Source organism: Tribolium castaneum, chromosome 5 (genome assembly GCF_031307605.1).
Source record: "Tribolium castaneum strain GA2 chromosome 5, icTriCast1.1, whole genome shotgun sequence".
In the NCBI taxonomy this organism is placed as follows: domain Eukaryota; kingdom Metazoa; phylum Arthropoda; class Insecta; order Coleoptera; family Tenebrionidae; genus Tribolium; species Tribolium castaneum.
Window position 1 is genome coordinate 12,251,716 of NC_087398.1, and position 19,264 is coordinate 12,270,979.

The 19,264-nt window shown below is 33.7% G+C and overlaps 1 protein-coding gene and 1 non-coding gene across 2 annotated transcripts in view; one reads left to right on the forward strand and one right to left on the reverse strand.

Annotated features, from left to right (window-relative positions):
* Nlg3 (Neuroligin 3) overlaps positions 1 to 19,264 on the reverse strand; it is a 142,063-nt gene that overhangs the window by 84,277 nt on the left and 38,522 nt on the right. The gene's annotated exons all lie outside the window — the stretch shown is intronic.
* On the forward strand, positions 11,804 to 12,602 carry LOC107397945 (uncharacterized). The gene is made up of 3 exons (XR_010334215.1): positions 11,804 to 11,899; positions 11,967 to 12,187; positions 12,229 to 12,602. It is a non-coding gene; the product is annotated as an uncharacterized LOC107397945 (transcript).

Below are 19,264 nucleotides of genomic sequence, written 5' to 3' on the forward strand. Positions count from 1 at the left end.
CCGAGCGGGGCATTCCGTCCGGCATAAACCTGTCACTTTTGCGATTAATAACGTTTTTTTTTTGAAAAGGCGTTGGGTCCTTTGAAAATTTCCGCCAAATTAAAACTGTTCAAAACATATAAAATGCGAAATTAATGTAACCCATCTGTCTTGTCGCCGAAATCAGTTCGTGTGAATAAACCAAAGCGCGTCGGCGGTCGTAGCATGCAATGCAGAGCGAGAGCGAGTGGAAAAGCAGCAAAGCGGCAGCAGGAGAAGCAGGATCGGATCGATAGCAGGGCCTGGAGCCGCCCTGACGTCCTGCTGGGTTGATCACTATCACGGTCACAGGCTGAGAAATATGACACGACTGCTGGGAGATACCTCGCGCGATTATTCTATGCATTCGCGATTACACGCCTCTCTTCCTGCAATCTAATTCAATTTCGGGAAGCTTCGATTGGTACGCACTTTCCCGACTCGACTCTAGGTACCTGAAACAAGAAATTGGGATTTTAGATTTAATAGTCCAGAAAAAAGTGAATTTTTTGATTCAAATTTTGCAGAACAATCCTATTAGGGCTTGCTGACTGAAATTAGCACCAAAAAATTCACTGCGATTCGTGTGATGTATTGTGCGAGATGCCCCTCAAAAATATTAATTAAAACAGGCGTAATGCCTCAAAGAATTTCTTTATTAGAGGGGCTTATTAAATTTGAAAGGATTTGGGCCGGGAAGGGGCACTTGTTTGTATTCGGACTCGGAAATCCCCCTAGACGAAGCACTTCTTGCCACATAAGCGGCGATACATTCGAACTAGATTCCTGCTCGAAAAACTTATAAATACGTAATACGACGCTAACATTATATTCATGTCGGGGCATTATTTTTCGGGTTATAAATCCGTATAATGTTACGCCCTCGTGGCAGTCTTACGGCTTCGAGGATATTGCTGTGTAAAACATTATGAATTTTTTTATGGAGGTTACTAAACAATTTTTTTCCGGGAGGGACACTTTACAAGTCAATAAAATCGCCTGAAATTAACATCGTTCTTTGATTAAAGGAAGAGGCGGTAATAGATTCTCTTAGTGTCGGGCAGAAAACAGGCAAAAAGCTGAGGGCTTTTTTGTTGACGATGAAATAGAGTTCTCATTTTGTTAGCGCATTGTTAAAGTACAAGACGAAGTACGTAAGTGACAGACGGTAACTGACTCAATAGATTAGCGAGTTAGGAGAGGATAAAATGTGAATAACTTGACACGTAACAAATTCTTGATGGTATTATGAATCGGCGGTGAGACGAAATGAGGGTTTAACCGAACTTGTCGAAAGCTTAATTAAATCCACTCATCCAACGAAGAATATTACGTAGTTCATAGTTACAAGAACTGCGAAAAACTTTGTTTATTTAAAGCTAATTTCAAAGTTGACTTAAATTTATAAGAAGATTAAAAGTTAAGTTTATTACGGAATTTTAGTTATTCCGGTCGCCAGCATGTAATACGTTATAAAGAATTTATTACGAAAACTAACAACACTCCAAGGTTATAAGAGTATGAAACTTTATTATGCTTTTTACGATAAACATATGTTTATGATTTGTTGGGCCGAGCCGTAGAAATTTATCCTAAAATATTTGATGTAAAATATTTTATTCGAAGATAACATTTCAATTTATCACGCGAAGCCACATATTCAGAAATTTCAAATACAAAATAAAAAGCTTAAAACTTAAAAAGGCGAAAATATGCTTAAAAAAATTGGTAAATTTTCTATAAATAATTTGCATTTGTATTGAGAGATATTATTTTAAATATTTTTAGCTGACTTGTATTGTTTTTGTAACCTTAAATATTTTTTTCCGTAAATTTACCAATTTACAAAACTCGACGTCGTATCCACTATTTTTCACGATTTTGTTTTTAAATTATTTTTAGGTGAATACAATTTTTTATTGAAAAAATGTTTGTTTTTCGTCACATTTTGGTCACATCGATGTTTGTGTATTTAGAATGTTGTTTCTGCGAATTAAAATACGAAAAATATGCTTAAAAGAAAAATTGGTGAACTCTGACTAAACTTTGAGGTGAGTTTATGCAAATCTTGAGAGACTGAGAGATGATTTTTTAAATTAATTTTCCCAAATTTGTATCTTACAGTGAATTCAAAGTACATAATTATTTAGTAAATTTAAATACTTTTTTCATAAATTTGTCAGTTTAATAAAAAACTTTTTGACAAATAAATATACAAGTACACAACCCGGCGCATCCACCATTTTATCACTCACCATTTCACTGTGTTACAAATTTTTATTGAAATAATGATTGCATTTGTATAACATTAACATACAGCAAACAAAAAAGTACAGGCAAATAGAGTATTAAATTTCCAATAGTAATACATAAACGTAAAGCAAAAATTTTTCTGAAACTATATTAAAAAAATTCAAACATTTATCAACTTGCACTCTGCCCTACATTTTGTAAGATGGTGCGAATAAGGTTACAGATGCAAGAAAAAAATGTTAGGAAGAGAGTTCTTGAGAATTAAATTTTTCTTGAAAAACTCCGCGAGACCACATCTTCATTTTTAACCATTTAATTCTCTATAACATTGTTCCTTACAATTTTTTGTATCTTCAACCGTATTCACAGCGTTCAGAAGAATATAAAGTGAACGCAAATTGATAATTGTAAACAATATTTCTTTGCGCACTGTCGTATATTTATCAAAACGCTGGGAATACAGTTGAAGATAAATAAAAGTGGAAGGAACAAAATTGCATAAAATTAAATTTCCGATAAAAAAGTCTGCGACACCATATTTCTATCTTTTACAGTTTAGGCATAAATTAAAATTTAATTTATACCTAAACCGTTAGAGATTTAAATATGGTGTCGCGGACTTTTTTGTAAAAAATTTAATTCTCTGTAACTTTATTTCTTCCCCTTTTTTGAGTCTTTAACCGTATTCGAGCGTTCAGAAAAATATAAGGCGGATCGCAAATTGATAATTCTAGGCAATGTTTTTTACGCACCGTCGCAAATTTATCAAAACGCTAGGAATACAGTTGAAGATACAAAAAAATTGTAAGGAACAAAGTTACATAAAATTAAATTTTCTATAAAAAAAAGTCTACGGCATCATATTATTTACTATCTTCTACAGTCTAGATATAAATTAATTTTGCGTTCCTTGGTCACCGGTAGAATGAAACAAATTCGTCCCTTCAGCATATTTTTTCTTTGCAAATTTTTTCTTTTGCTCGGAAAATGAGATTTTAGTAGACGAGTTCAGTTTCCGGATGTGATGAGTACAACATTTTTTTTGTAACCGTGTAAGGATTTATTCATCTCGAAGGAGCATCTAACGTCATTGTTAAAGTTAAAAATACGACAGCCGTTGCAATACCTCATTCTTCATGTAGCCTTTCTGTACCTGACTAGTCCGGGAAAAATTATCCAGCGGACTAGTCCGGTAAAATAGTACATTCCGGCATGAATATTATAAAAGTAAAATGTTTATTAGGATACGGTTGAAAAAAAAAATTTTGTCATGTTTCTTATGAAAATTTTAGTCGTCAGTTTTTCTCAGTCTGGTAAGAATGCAAAGCTCAACATTTTTGCATTTTTTCCCAGTAATTAGTGAATTGGTTTGGTTTTCATTAATTTAGAACAATTTGGCGCCGAGACGATATAACGCTCAAAGCGCCTTCATTTTTACTCTCCGTACTATTTTTTTGGGTTCACAAAATCCTGAGATTTGCCAGTTGTGCAGTTCATTCTTTGTTAGTATATTTGAAACATTATTTCTCCAAAATAAAATAGCAAAAATACGCTTAGAAAAATAATAATATATTTTCAGCTGAGTTGCTTTTGTACGGAGAGATAATATTTTTAATTAATATTCACAAATTTGTATTTTATGACGAGTTCAATGTACCTAAATATTTTTGTAAATGTAAATATTTTTCTATACAAATTGGCCAATTTAAAATAAAATTTTAAATTAACATTCTTGTCAAATACAAATTCACAGCCCGGCGCATCCACCATTTTACAATAATTATTTTTAAAAATCATTTCAAAGTGAATACAATTTTGTATTGAAAAAATATTTGTTTGGGATAATTTGGCCACATCGCCGGCTGTGTCGTTGTTTGTGTATTTGAACTGTTATTTCTCCGAAATAAAATTGTTGTTGTAAACAATTTGGCGCTCGAGATAAGGCAAAAGTTGTATTCGGTCCGTCGTATATTCTCCCTGCATGAAATTGGAAAGTAACGAGGTTGACAGAAGTGCACGGGCAATTGCATGGCCACAAAACCCGCTCGGCTATTAGAATTATTTGTCTATATTTCACCATGTATGGCACGTTCAGAGCCCAGCGATATAAATTATATAGCACAATATCACATGCGAAAACATTGATCAATAGCTCACAATGGAACCCTACAGCAAAGTGCGGCGCTTACACTTTTATTTATTGAATCAGGCCCGTTTTTGAATCTTTTTGCGTCCTAGGCGATGAATTATCGTCGTGTGCATCATTGCGTTGATAGTTTATGACGCGGCAGTTTGCGTTTACGGCCCTCCCCGTCCCTCTTAATGCCCCAATAAAAACAACAATCGCTTTTAATAATCCATAAAGCGCCCTAATGACAATCCCCACTGTTGCTGCGCCTCTCTTAAATCACCTTTTAATCTTCGACCGGATCCAGCGTGCGTTATGTATCGGACGCAGCCGCCTGAGACGGACCGTCGACTGCATTGTTGACGTGATAATCGCCGGCCATGGCCGACTATTACCAATAACCGACACTTGTCCGAATTGAAACACGTATTTAGGAACAAAAAAACTCGACGATTTAATTCCGCCGAACGATTATTGCCCGCTCATTGCCGACACGTAAAGCTGGCGCATGTGGTCGGGATGGGTTGGTAGACCTGACGCAAAATCACCAGCGAATTTTCGCGTTTTAAACGAACTAAAGATAAACACCAAGGAGTTCGTGTCGGAATTGGAGTTTCAGAACGCATTAAATAAATTGTTCGAGGATGCACTGCGATATTTCCTACAGTTTTTTGACACGAAACGAGGGTAATGTGGGGCTATTTATATTCTCCAGTCAATAGAACGATACAATTTTAATGCGATAATATCGCGAAATGTCCGGATGTTCTTCAACTTTGACATGGAAACACAATTTTTACATTTCGAGAAACAAGGGAAAAGCCTAAAGATGCTTTTTGCCGAGAAAGAAATCACGAGAGAACGCCAGAACAGGCGTCAGATTATTGACCCAAAAACTGGCTGTTCCACATGAAATTTTTTTACTTGAATTGCCAGTAACCAGCGACTGATATTTTAGAATTTACTGTGGAAATTTAAGTGTAAAAACCCCGAAAAAGTCGTACAAAGTTATAATAATGTAGTTCGATCCCGGCGCATCCACCATTTTTATGCCTGCATCGCTCGAAACAAGTAAATATTTAAATTCCTACTTGAAATGATTTGTACGTTTAAAGTCTGATAAAAACCATATGTGAACTTGTTAGTTTTTAGGACAGGGAGTAATTAAAAATTTATATTTTTTGCAACGTTTCGATTTTCTATAAAATATTCATCAGGTTGCCACGTATGTGTGCTATGTCAAGTACAAGCAACATGAGTAAATATTGCAACCTGATGAAGATTTAACAAAAAATCGAAACGTTGCGAAAACTATGAATATTAATTACTCCCTCCCCCAAATAACCAACAAATCTTTTCCGGTCATATTTTCAAGAAAATTAGTGACACTTTAAAACTTGTTAATAATAACTACAAATATAATTTAAATATAAACTTCTGGAATAATACGATGTTTAATTTCTTAGTAATGAAGAGTTCGGATATGACATTTTGTCGAAAATGAGTTTTTGCATATAAAGCATGGTAAATGCTATGACAAAGCAAATTTATCACTAAATGTAAAGAAATATCAAGAATGGTGGCACTTTTGTAAAAAATTGGATGATGTTATGCCGTGCCATTAAAATGTAAATAATTCTTATAGCCGTATTCAACTAATATTTATTTAATAGAGTCTTTAAAAAACATAGTGTAAACAAAGTTATTTCGTTATAGAATTTTGAGCCATTAGTAAAAGGTGATTAAATACATAAAAAGTAAACGCTTATAAATTATGGCAATTTCTCTCAAAATTTTTTAGCTAAACAATAAATCTTTTGAGAAAAAAAAGACCATTAATTGCTCAAATGCAGTGGTTTGAATAAATAATACCTATTGTACAAACGTGGTAGGTTCATGATATCATTATTCAAAAATGGTAAAAAAACATGTTAACTAAATAATATACAGGGTGTTAGGGAATGGCTTAGCAATATTTTGTATGTGAATTTGTCAAGATCAGACGAGTTCAAAATCCTTATCATCATTTTTCCAAAAAGAGCGTACTTTCTTCAGAAATTTTTAAAAACCCACTTGTTGAGAGCCACTGTGTGGCCTATGGAAATTTATTAGTAGTTAATTTTTTCATTAAATAAAGTGGAGATAGTGGTAACAAACATGTTCCGTTGTGTGGTAGGTTCGAATCTCGATCCTGGCAAAAAAGGTTTTTGTGATTTTTTTTCGTAAAATTTAACCACAAAACACAAATTGAAATAGAGGAATAACTCAGTAGACCAAGAAGTGAATTTATCTTTGCTGTTTTGGCAATAATATTAAAATTTAGGCTAATTTTTATAATTCTTGTTCAACGGTTCTCAAAATTTGAGACATAAATTTTAGAACGATTTTTTGGAAAAACTATGCATTTTTGATTTAATAAATTTTGCTTAATCGATTTGTCTTGCCAGTTTCTATCACCTTAAAAATTTTGCTAAACCATTCCCTAACACGTTGTATACGTATATAATGTTATAAACTACACCGTTTCTAATATATGTAGTTCAAAATGTATTAGATTAATTTCAGACAGCACCAAATCTATATTGTATTTCAGAAAGTTTCAAATATATTTCAGAAAAGGTGAATTATATCTACAAATAACTTTTCTGAAATATGATTGACCATTCTAAAATAGACAATTGTAACAGGTGTAGAAACAACTCAAAATAACGTAAAGTACTGAGATAATATTTTTCTAAACCCTTTATTTAAATTCAAACAGAATAATGAATTTGTCAGATATACCAAGTTTTACGCACGAATCTTTTGAAAATTTTGGACATCTGAAAATGGCAAAAGTGGCCATTGATGCAGCGTAAATTTCATGACTTTTACCTCTCCTAAAAAAAGTAATTTTGTGCGTTTTCCTAAAAGTTGCTTAATTCTATGTATGCCTGAAAAAAACTACTATGCTTTAAAATTTTATGTTTTTTGAGTTATCTGTGGCTTAGTGCTAATAGAAATGTACGGCGCATAAGCCAGTTTTTTATTAATCATTAACTAAATTTAATATTTTGCGATTTACTAAAGTTGGTTATTTTAATCCCGGCGCATCCACCAATTTTGCAGTGGTTTCCAACTTTTATGTTTTGATTCCTGCAAGAGGCATTTTGCATATTTAATATCTGATAAAAGCATTCTGTGCCCTGATCATGATTAGAAACTACTGACAAAGTTGCATGGAAGAAATTATTAATTCCTTCAAAGAAAAAAAAATTGAGAGAGACAATATTTTAGCAATTCTACACTTAAATTTGGGCGCCAAAGTGGCATAATGTCAGATATTTAATTCCTGTATGAAAAGGATTTGTGGCTGATAGCACTTTAGTTACTTTAGTTTTAGGCAAATTAACTGGAAATGTTTAATCATGGTGCATCCGGCAATTTTGTATTCAGATTTTTCCTGTTAGGAATAGTTATCAAAGCTTGTTATTGTTTCTTTTTCAGATTCTGCGAAGAATTAGCATTCAGCTGGGCTCTTTGGGCTTTGTTTTGGTATCGAATCGTTGACATTCGAGATCTGGGCCCTCCTCTTCGGCCTTTTGTTTTCGGCAGCTTTGCTTTCGATTCATTGTGTTGCAGGAAAGTTTCCCAATCGAGCCATTGCCTTAGTCAGTTAATCAGCGAGTGTCGACATCGTCGAGACAAATGACCGTCGAAGAAAATCAATTCTCTTCTCATTTGTAAAAGCTTCCTTTTTTCGTGCTCGTCGAAACCCCCACTTTTGATATGCTGAAAGCCGTTTATTATTTTCACGCAGCTTTGATCGGAAACAATTCCCGTCGTCTGAATTGTTTATCTTAAAAAGGAGCTCGCTAATAGGATTTTTGCCAAGAGTTCGATAGTTAAAAAGCGGGTTTTAACCACCTGAGACGTCGAGGTGCTCTTTTAAATTACATAAGTGAATAAATTTCCATCAGCTTTTACGATTTAATCGCATTGTGCCTCTTCAGCTCGCCGAAAAACTGAATTTTATTGAACGTGTAAATCAATTAAAATTGTAATTCAAATTTAATTAAAGCTCGACGACGGAGAATATCGCCTGTCTCGGTCGATTTTTCCTCCACAATTCAATTTGAGCCGTCGGAAGACCACCAGCCCATTTTTTCTTGTCGAACAAAGCCCGCTATCCCAATCGACGGCTTGTTTATGGGGGCGGCCCGCTCGATTTCCACCATTCATTTGTATTATTAGTATTCAAGTAGTTTGGGGTCGGCCAAAAAACACACTACCTCACCGACTTGTAAAATATGCCGGCGGTAAAGTGGAGTGCCGCACGCGTTCTGCAAGTCAATTCGCCTCTCTAAGTCGCTTTAATGGTTGCCAATGAGCTTTTTTCCCAATTCTTTCGCTGCTGTGTGTTTCAAATAATTTCGTTCGTTTGCAGACGAGAGGGGTGATCAAATCACGAGCCGATAAACGGATTATTTGGGAGGATACGCAAGAACGGACATAAATTATTACAGGAGCGTACTGAAAGCTCGGACGAGGCGAACACGAGAGCTTTCGCTGTTGCTTCATACATGAATGGAGAGTACAGTTGCTGATGAATGGCGGCGATGGCTAATTATGACGCTCTATTATGGATCGCCTGAAGGCCGCGCCTACAGGGTGGCCCAACTAACTAGTTCTGAGTACTTGCACTGATCGAATCGTCGAGTGAAGGGATTGGCACGCACAAAGCCCTGTGCCTATTATGTTGATTAATTTTTTCTCGAGCCGACTCGGTAATCCAATTTAAAATTCATTACCTAAACGAGTCTCCGAAAATGTCCCAGAAAACTGTAATAAGTGATTTGTCCAGCTTATGCAGCAATAATAAAAAGACAAAACCAGCAAGCAAACTTTCTCCATTTCCGCTGGGAAAAAAGTGCGTCCAGCCGTCCGTGCAAAGCTCCGATCTTGGCAAAAACTATCGGCCGCAGAATCCATATTTCCGCGGTGGAGATTAATTGGAATTAAGAAAAATGCGCAAGTCTTAATGATGCTCCCGGCAACAAAAGAAATGACGCATTAGCGGCTCTAGTGTCGAGCTTTATTGTTAAAGCTCGGATATATAATGACAAGTTCAGCGGCTGGTGTAAGAGCTGGAACGAGCAAACTCGGTAATGATTTCAACCCTGCTAATGAGTTGGGCGGTGCGCCATCTTGACTCCCGAAGAAATATTATGGAATAGCAATAAAACAGTTTCTTGAAACGTTCGGCCGTCAGAAATAACGACAGGCGAATGAATAAAGTAAACTCTGACCGATCTTGACGAGGGTCAAGATTCCCTCGACTCATTAAAAATTGAAAGGAAGTGACGCCAGGGCCGGATTGGCCCTCGGAATTTATTGCTCGATTTGTATTTGTGCGTTTAAGCGGCGTATTGTCGACGAAAAAGCACCTTGGAAGAATTTGCAATTTAAAAATCTCTACAGTTATTCTGTTTGCCTTCACCGAGTTATTTGCATTTTCTCATGTAAATAAAAGGAGATTTACATAAAAAATGATGAGTTTGTGACGGCGTTCCGCTATAATCAATCAAATTCAAATTGACGTCTTTAAAGATGAGTTATAGTCTGACGGATTTAATCGGCCTGCGAGCGGAAAAAATTGCACAAGAACGGATTGCCACAGCGGCGACACTATTTTCAATCCCACCTCACAAGCATCCAATTAACCGATTACAATTTCCACAGAAATGCCACAATACAACGTTTTTCAAGCCACTATGATAAAACTTTGAGTATAAAAATATTTTCTGCTATTTTAAATTTCTGCAATAGGTTTTTCTGTACTTTTGTTCAAGAGCGACATATAATTGTCACTCCATTAAGTTATAAAAAAAATTAAAGGAAAATGGGCTGTGCTTTTGCTGGCTTCTAGTTATAGAAAGATGTAAATGTTCAGACTACAACTTACGAAATACAAATACTTGAAAAAATATAGGTCTCTTAAATGCTTGACATCTAAAGAATATGTTAATAGTATATTATAAAACAAGTGTCATATGACTAGTCGAGAAACACCAATTTAATTTCAAAAACGAATGGCGTTTTCTTTTTGAAAAAGTGAGTCCAGTACTGCGAATACAACTCCTAAAAATTTACTAAAAGAAGTTGCACAAAAGTTCTCTTTGTGAAACTACTTTTAATTTCACAATGAACAATTTGTGAAACCAAAGTAGATAATAATATACCGAGTGCTCAAAAACCGGTTCACCAACTCAAGGTAAACATAGTAAAAAAAAATTTTAAATAAAGTTTTTGGTAGATTTTAAATAAATAATAAATGGCAACGTTGTTTAACAGTCGTGATCGCAATAGAATTTGATCAACAATAAAAATCAATTATTTTTGAAACGGTTTCCTAGAAAATAATTCCCACATCTACAAATTGTGTTTTTTTGCTGAATTTTATTTTTTTAATTTAAAAAACTGCTAAAATCTACAATTCATTGTTTTATTACAAAACAGTTACTTAGTGTGAAACATAAAAACATTAAAAAACAATGAAAACTGAAGAAGTTAACAAAATAAGTTTGTAGCTCTAGATTTTTTAAAGTATGAATTTAGGAATTTTTTAAAGATTTTTCCCGTAATCTACTCATGCTTTTCAACAACGTATCACTGAGTTGGTGCGCCAGTTTTTGAGCACTCTGTATTAATATACGAGTTTTATAAGATGTTCTCTTGTGGCACGAATAGTTTTGGAGCACTCCTTCGTCGTGCTCCAATAAAATATGTGCCACAATTAAGTCTTATAAAATGAGTGTAATATACTATTTTTTCTACTTTCTTTTATTGTTGTTTGTTTTTGTTTAGTTTAACTTATCAAAATCTGTTCAAACTATTTTCTTTTAATTTTGTTAATTATTCAGGCTTTATCAATAAACTGACAGATCACAGACTAAATTACAGTGATGACTGATGACACCCAGCCTAGCACTGCCAATACAACTCCTAAAAAGTTACTAAAAAGAGTTGCACTAAAGTTTTCTTTGTGACACTACTTTCAGTTTCACAATGAACAATTTGTGAAACCAAAGTAGAAAAAACATTTTTCTACTCTTTAAAATGTCATTTGCGGTATATCTTTCCATGAAGCTAAATGATTTTTTAAACACACCTTGAGAAGCTGTGACTTCGTGTGTTATAGTCACGGACTGAAGTAAGTTCTATATTTGTTAAAAGTATAGTATGCAATTCGGTTTATAAACTTAATAGTCACTCAATTTGTTAAACCTTCGCTCCGCTACGCTTCGCCTGCGTTTAATAAAACTTGACGCTTAAAAACAAGCTACATAATGTACTATTTTAATCGAAAATAGGGATATTTACTTGCATGTTCAGCGAAATAAAAAACTTTCTGCAAATAATAACTTAATTGACGTACATTATCCGCCAGATGACGCAAATTGATGCAATTTTGTGTAGCAATCTGTTTATTCCACCCAACAGCAGAACACCATGACTTTGGTAATTTTAACTTTTATAAAATATAAAAAATCCACATAATAATGCTATAATTATAAATTACTTCCAGTTTTACTTGCTATTTGGATTTACTCTCATACCGGTCCTTATTTGTGACGAAGAACCAATAACCGAAGATTTGCATGTACTAGACGAAACAATAGCAAAATATGGCCCACTCCAAGACTACCAACAACTGGGTTTACCAGGGCCCGAAATAGAAACTGACGAGAACAAATTTTCGCACGCAAATAAATTCGAATTTGATGAAACGGATAATTATATTTTGAGGTAAAAAGCTAATGTCTTTTGTTTTATTAAAAAAATTGTAGGATTCGTACAATAACTCCCGACTTCAGTTACAATGCACGTTATGAAGAATCCATAATGCAAAAAGAAAACGACAGTTTTGAACAGTTTCCGGTAATTAAAGGCCAGTTTGTGGAACATTTTCCCAGAGAAAGTGGAGGTTTTTACATTCGTACTATTGGTTACGTCCTCGACGATAAAGGATTTCGTGAATTTTTCTTAGATCTTACCACAGCTAGAACAAAGTCAGATGAGCTTCCGATTCTCGGTTCAGGCAGTGTGCCTATTTCTTCAACAGTTCTTATTTCACTGAACGGCGGAAATTCACTTGGGTAAAAGTTGAACCTAACCGATTTCGAATTGATATGATAATAAAAATACACCCCTTTCTATCTCATTTATTTGTTTATTTTCTAATTAATAAGGAGATCAGTTGCTTGACAAGGTTTCTTTACTTGGCACAAGGTAAAGTTATAATGTTTGACTGGCGTGATTTATGTTGAATGTACGAGTATATGACTTGTAGGGTCGGTTTCACCAACGGTAAATAAATCGTCAGTTAGTTATTTGGCCAATAATTTTTATTTATTAGTTAAATCAAAAATTGTTTCACCAAACTTCGGTCCGTTATTATTCAGTCAGTTAGCTGAATACGATGTTTCTAGTAATGACAGTGCAAAAAGTGTTAAATTTGGGATTTGTGCGCGTTAATTTGTTAAGAAGAATAATTCTAGTAAGCTACAACGGCAAAAGAGAACGCTCAAGAAAAGCCTAGCTTTTTTTGGAAAAAGTAAAGAAATTTTTGAATCGAATAAATTTTGTCCAGGGGCCAGTTTCATAGAAATTACAACTTGATTTTTACAAGTGAGAAGTTTATTATTTACTATGTAAATGTAAAAAGTATATAAGTGACAACCCTAGTAGCACACTTGTATAACCGAGATGAAACCTTCCAATATAACCGCCAATTCCCAAATGTGACGCTTTTATAAGCTAACTGTTAGTTAACCACTTTATCTAACCGTTATCTACGCGCGATTATGTTGCGGTTATATAACTCTTCTTACATCTTGGTTATATTGCGGATATGTGTCTTCATCTAACCTTTATCTAGGCGTGGTTAAATTTGGGTTACATAATTTCCTTTACATCTCGCTTATATTTCGGTTATGCTTAGTGATCTAACCATTATATTGCCCTTATATAACTTTTGCCTAAAGTTTATTTAAACAATCTCAGTAGATTTTATTACAAATTAAAATCTTAAATATTTAGGAGAAATAAATTATTGCTTCTATCCAGCCTCTTTGGAGTGCACAGCATCACTAGTGCACAATAAAAATTGTTCAGTGTTTTGTTGATTCCATATTGAAAAATTCCAAAAGAATTTTTAGGAACGACTTCTGCAAGAAAACGATCGATGACCAGAACTAACATAAAATTACTTATGTTAAGACCGAAGAAGGAAAGGTGAAATGCCATCTTACGGCAAAACTTCTAACGTAGTCAGTGTTATCTTTTTCCTCCAAAGAACAAGAGTTTGTCAAACTGTTAACAAATTACAGTTATCAGGAACTAAAGTATTACTATTTTCAAAAACGTATTGTTTACTGTTTTCTTCATTGTTTTCTCAGCTTTGGACAAATTCTCCAAACCCATTGTAGGATTAAAGGGTCGGTAGGTAGATAGTGAGAAAAAATTCATTTCTTAGAATAATTTGCTTGTTTTGACAGATTAATTTTTTTGTGGTCAAAACAAAAATACATTTAGGCAAACATTTTTCAGCTTTCAATTAAATATAAATTCAAATTGTACTCTACTTACATGATAAACAATAAATATAGATGACGATTCACGTGTTTGCAACACGTAGAAGTAAAGAAAAAGCAAAAATCACAATTAAATGCATTTTACAACCAACAAACTAGATAATTTTTTACTATATAACCAAAAATTTCTTAGATCACTTATTTTGTTTTGTAATTATTATTATAAAATGTCGGCGAATATTAAACATAACTGTAACATAACCATGCTTAGATCACCGATATATAAACTGAATCTAGCATACGCTATATTGCATTACATACATAGCAGTTATATAACCGTCACATAACCTTTGCTGTATACGCTAGACATAACCATGGTTAGAGCACTGATATATAACCTAAATCTAGCTTGGGCCATATTGCTAAAGAAACATAACAGTTATCTAATCGTAATATAATCATGGTTATAGACGCTAAACGTAACCATGGTTAGATAACTGTTATATAAACTAAGTCTAACATAACCAATGGTTAGATTTGTGTATTGTGGTTATATAACGTTATAGTAACCGAAAGATAACTCGGTAAAACTGTGCTACTAGGGAAGTATATCACTTGTAAAAAAGTTTTATGAAATAGGCCCCAGATAGTTTATCTGATGAATAAGTTCTAACTGAAATCTGGAAAACAGTAAGGACCACATTTATTTAACAGTTAACGCTATTGGATAGTTATCTTATTTAACATGTTTCAATTTTAAAATTCTACAAAAAATTTTTTTTGTTACCCTTAAGTTATTTTTTTTTGCAATCTAAGAACTTTTAAATGCTCCAACGAAACTAAGTGCTGCAGTTGAACATTTGAAAGTTTTTCTAGTTTCATCTCTTTTTGAAGTAAAGACCTTATAGATGAAGAACTAGCGGTGGGTTTGTTTTGGAAAAAAAATCTATATGTTGTCTTCCTTCCGTTAAATTAGAAACTCCTTCAATCTCTATTGCATGTAAAATTTGTTTGCTATACTTTTTTTAAAAATTGAACATAATAGGATTAATATTATCTTCACTACAGAATACAAAAAATACAAGAATTTTAGTAGTTGTTCAGCGAAATAAAATTCTTATGTGTAGTGTATGCCTATTTATAGCAAGCTCCTTAGTCTTCAATTTTAGGGCACTTTGGGCCCACCGACAACGCCACTTGTGTTATAATAAAGTGCGTAACAAAATTTGATTAAATAAAGCCGTGATTTATGCTTTGTGACGGCTCATTAGATTGCTTCCGAGTGTGGCATCAGCCGGCGCATCCGCCATTTCCCACTTGAATCCATATCGGAAAACTATTTCCTATCTTGTAAAAATTTGAAATTCCGGAATTGTAATAACCGATAAATTATCGGGTCAAGTGTGAGTAACGCAAATCCGATCAGAGCCCGAACAAACTAACAGGACACGACATTAAGTACGTAAACTAACGATAATAGTACACCGACTACTAATCCTTGCCGCAAGTTTGAAAATAGTCAAATCCGACCATTTCCACAACTCGCTACCATCTCCGACCCTCGACCACCGACTAGAACACACAAACAATAAGCTGAGCAAACTTGAACAATTCGGAGGAAATTTCAGCGCGTAATGGATACATCACAGTGTTTTTTTAATTAATTGAGCGAGTGGCGCTTTTATTTGCGCAAATGGATTGACGGTTCTGGTTATTAACAATTTACGATCGATTCGCTCAGTTTCGGAGTGAAACATCAGGAAAAAAGCCGCCAATAAACTGTCATTTGGAGCACGGCTGCATGATGCGAATCCAATAGCCACAATATGGCAACATTAGAAAAGTTTCCACAAAGTTAGATGAGAAGAATCCGGTTATTGCGCGAAGTTGTGAGGTTTTAAACATTTTCCCGAGGACATTAATCAATTCCGGGGGGTCGTCTTAATGGCTGCACTTTAATGCGAGCCAGTGGTGAAATTGCATGAATTGTCAACAGAGAGGCCGAGCCACAATCAATTTTCAATTAAGTGGAAACCTAGCCGAGAGTTTTAATTGGAAAGAGGAATAGTACGTAGCGAAAGTGAAACGATTTGTTTTTAATTAACACAAGAAGTTTGAACTTTGGGTCCATTCGCTGGATGTAAATTTGGGTTTTACGACGTTTATGACTCCGCAACTTTTCCAATTTTTAACAATCAATGAACCGTAATAACGGACTGTTAAAAACAATTTGATTTTTCTTATTGTCAAGGGGATTTATTTCGTTGTTGACGTGTTTACGAGCCGATCTGCCGGAATTAAAAAGTTTGCAGGATTTCGTTTTGTTTGCTTCTCGGAGCGAGACTTTGAGTTTGACTTTTAAAATAAGCAAAAAATTAATAAAGATATGAAAATTAGCAAGCTCGTTAGAATATTAAGCGAAACTAGTCGTAAAAGTTTCAACTTGCACAAGCGGAAAAAAGACACGATGAATTAATTAACATTATTTTAAACATTCCCGGCGAAAAAATTATTCAAATGTACAAATCTTCGAGTCCGGCAGATTTAAACTTGGCTCATCCTTCACGCTGCAGGTGCTTGACAAATAGCCCTTTTATCCCAATGTGAATTTTATATCCTTTTTACGCCGCTTTTTATTATTTTTTGCAGCCTTTCTTCGTGTTTGCGAATAAAATTTTGCAAAATTCGCCCCAATTCTCCATCCCTGTTTATAAACACGCTCGCATTGTTTGAATGCACCCGACCTAAATCAATAAACATCGACAGCGGAACAAAAATAGAGATTCTCTGAATACACCCCTCGAAACGGAGTATTTACAATATCACACACCACAAACTCACTCGGTTTTACAAGGACGAGCAAGTCAAGCGTCCTAAATTGATTGGGGCACCTCGGGGATGCTAGATTGAAAAAGCAAGGCCGAATTGGCCGCCGAAATCAGATTAACTTATTGCGAGGTTTTTTCATTATGGGAGTTAAATTATGGCGCTTAACTGGAGGGTACCTCAATTTTACCAACTATACAACAAATTTTAATATCATGGGGAACGTGAGCTTAATCCCAAATCCTTTTTACACTCCCCCAAACGAAAACAATATAAATCTTTATTAATACTCGAAAACGAGCTTCCGGGAAAGAGACTGAGCCTCTCTAATAAAAATTAAATGATTATGATTTATTAAGGAGGTAGCGGTCGGAATTGATTCGCTTCGCGAAACGAGGGTTTTGTTACAATTAGGTCCAAGTAATTTGTAATAGCGGAAACGTATTTTATTGTTGGCCCCAGTATCTCACAAAAATAGAATAAAGTAGACAATACGGAAAAGAAAAATGTAATTAAAAAAACATCTACAACAGTATCCTAAAAAACAAGTTTCATAAAACCAATCCTAAAGCACGAAATCAAAAACGAGTGGCGTTAGCCACGAGTTATTTTGAAGAATAAGTACTTCAAAGTCTTTCTGTAATTTTCTTCCTTTTTGCCGTTTTTAAACAAAAATAGTTATTTTAATCGATTTTAGAGATCTTTGTGACGTTTGGTAATGTCGCAATTTTAAAAGTGAAAAATTGATTAATTTTTTTTTATCCAAAGCATTTTTTCTGTCTCAAAAAATTGAAAAGTGTAATTTTATTATTTAACTAAAAGTTTCTGCAATTTATAATGTAAACACTGAATCAGTGATGAAAAAAGTGTATTTAGCGGTAGCATTGTGTTATCCCGGCGCCTCCACCATTTTTGCAAATTGTTTTAATCGATCGAAACAGCTTTGAATTGTCATTTTTTACGAACACTTGAGGCGATATTCCGAAATTATTGGCTTCATTTTGCACTCTTGCACAAAAAATTTTAACAGGTAACAGAGCTCAACAAATACAACATTTTTTCTATTTGTAATTTTTCAATAAAAAAATACTAAATTTACTTAAAATTACGAAAAAAAATAACATACAGAAACGTGTACCCGCCTATGGATACAAAAATAAAAGAGCAGAACTATTTTCGTTGTGGTAGAAACGAACAATTTAAACAATTTAAAACAACAATGAAGATTGTTGCTGTGAATACAAAGTAATTAGTAAACACTGACTGGCTCATTTATACAAAATAAAGATGGAAAACCGTGAAACTTATAAATAAGTATTAAAATTAACACACCCTTTCTGATACACCCTGTATATATTTAATATCCACAACTCAAATCTAAGATTTCATAATTTATTCTCCATACCATATTTTCAATTGGTTATGTTTTAACGTTCGTATAATTATAATGCAGTTCCTGTCTACAATAAATTAAATGAGCATTTCAAATCGCTTTTTATAACAGTTTTCGCAAAGTAGTCCAAGTAGTCCAATTTTTGCTTTTGAAGTAAGCAGACAAACAGCTCATAAAAAATGTTATTTTTTGTTTTACTATTATTTCTTTTCCTCTTTTCATTTTCTTTTGTTGTTATGTTTTTATTTTTTGTCACATTTATTCTTATGTTGTTTATTATAATTATTTTATTTTCCTAGTATTTCTTTTTTGTATTGGGTTAAGTTGAAGACTAATTATTATTATTATTATTATTAATTATTTAAAAATTCAAGTTTAATAAAAGAGTGACGTTAACCACGAGTTATTTGAAAGAATAAATGCTTCAAAATCTTATGATAAGTGTTGTTTACTATTTTTTATGTAATTTGACCCCTTTTTGCGTTTTTGAACAAAAATAATAAAATACAAATAAAAATAAAAATGTTATTTTATTCGATTTAGGGATTTTTGTGACGATTGGTAATGTTTCAATTTATAAAGTAAAATAGTATATTAAAAAACAAGTTTCATAAGACCAGTCTCGAAACACGAATTCAATTTCAAGAGCAAGTGGCGTTAGCCACGAGTTATTTGAAAGAATGAGTGCTCCAAGTTCTTTTGAAACAACTTTTTTAATACTGTTTTTGTAATTTGACCCCTTTTTGCCATTTTAAAACAAAAATTGTTATTTTAATCAATTTAAAGATTTTTTTGACGATTAGTAATGTCGCAGTTTTGAAAGTGAAAAATTGATTCAAAATTTTTATTTTATCCAAAGCATTGTTCCTGTGTCAAAAAGTTAAAAATTTTATTATTTAACTAAAGGTTCCTGTGATTTATAATGTAAATACTGAATCAGTGACGAAAAAAATGTATTCAGTGGTGGCATTGTGTTATCCCGGCGCCTCCACCATTTTTGCAAAATATTTTAATCGAACAAAACACCTTTGAATTGTTATTTTTTACGGACATTTGAGGCGTTGTGCCAAA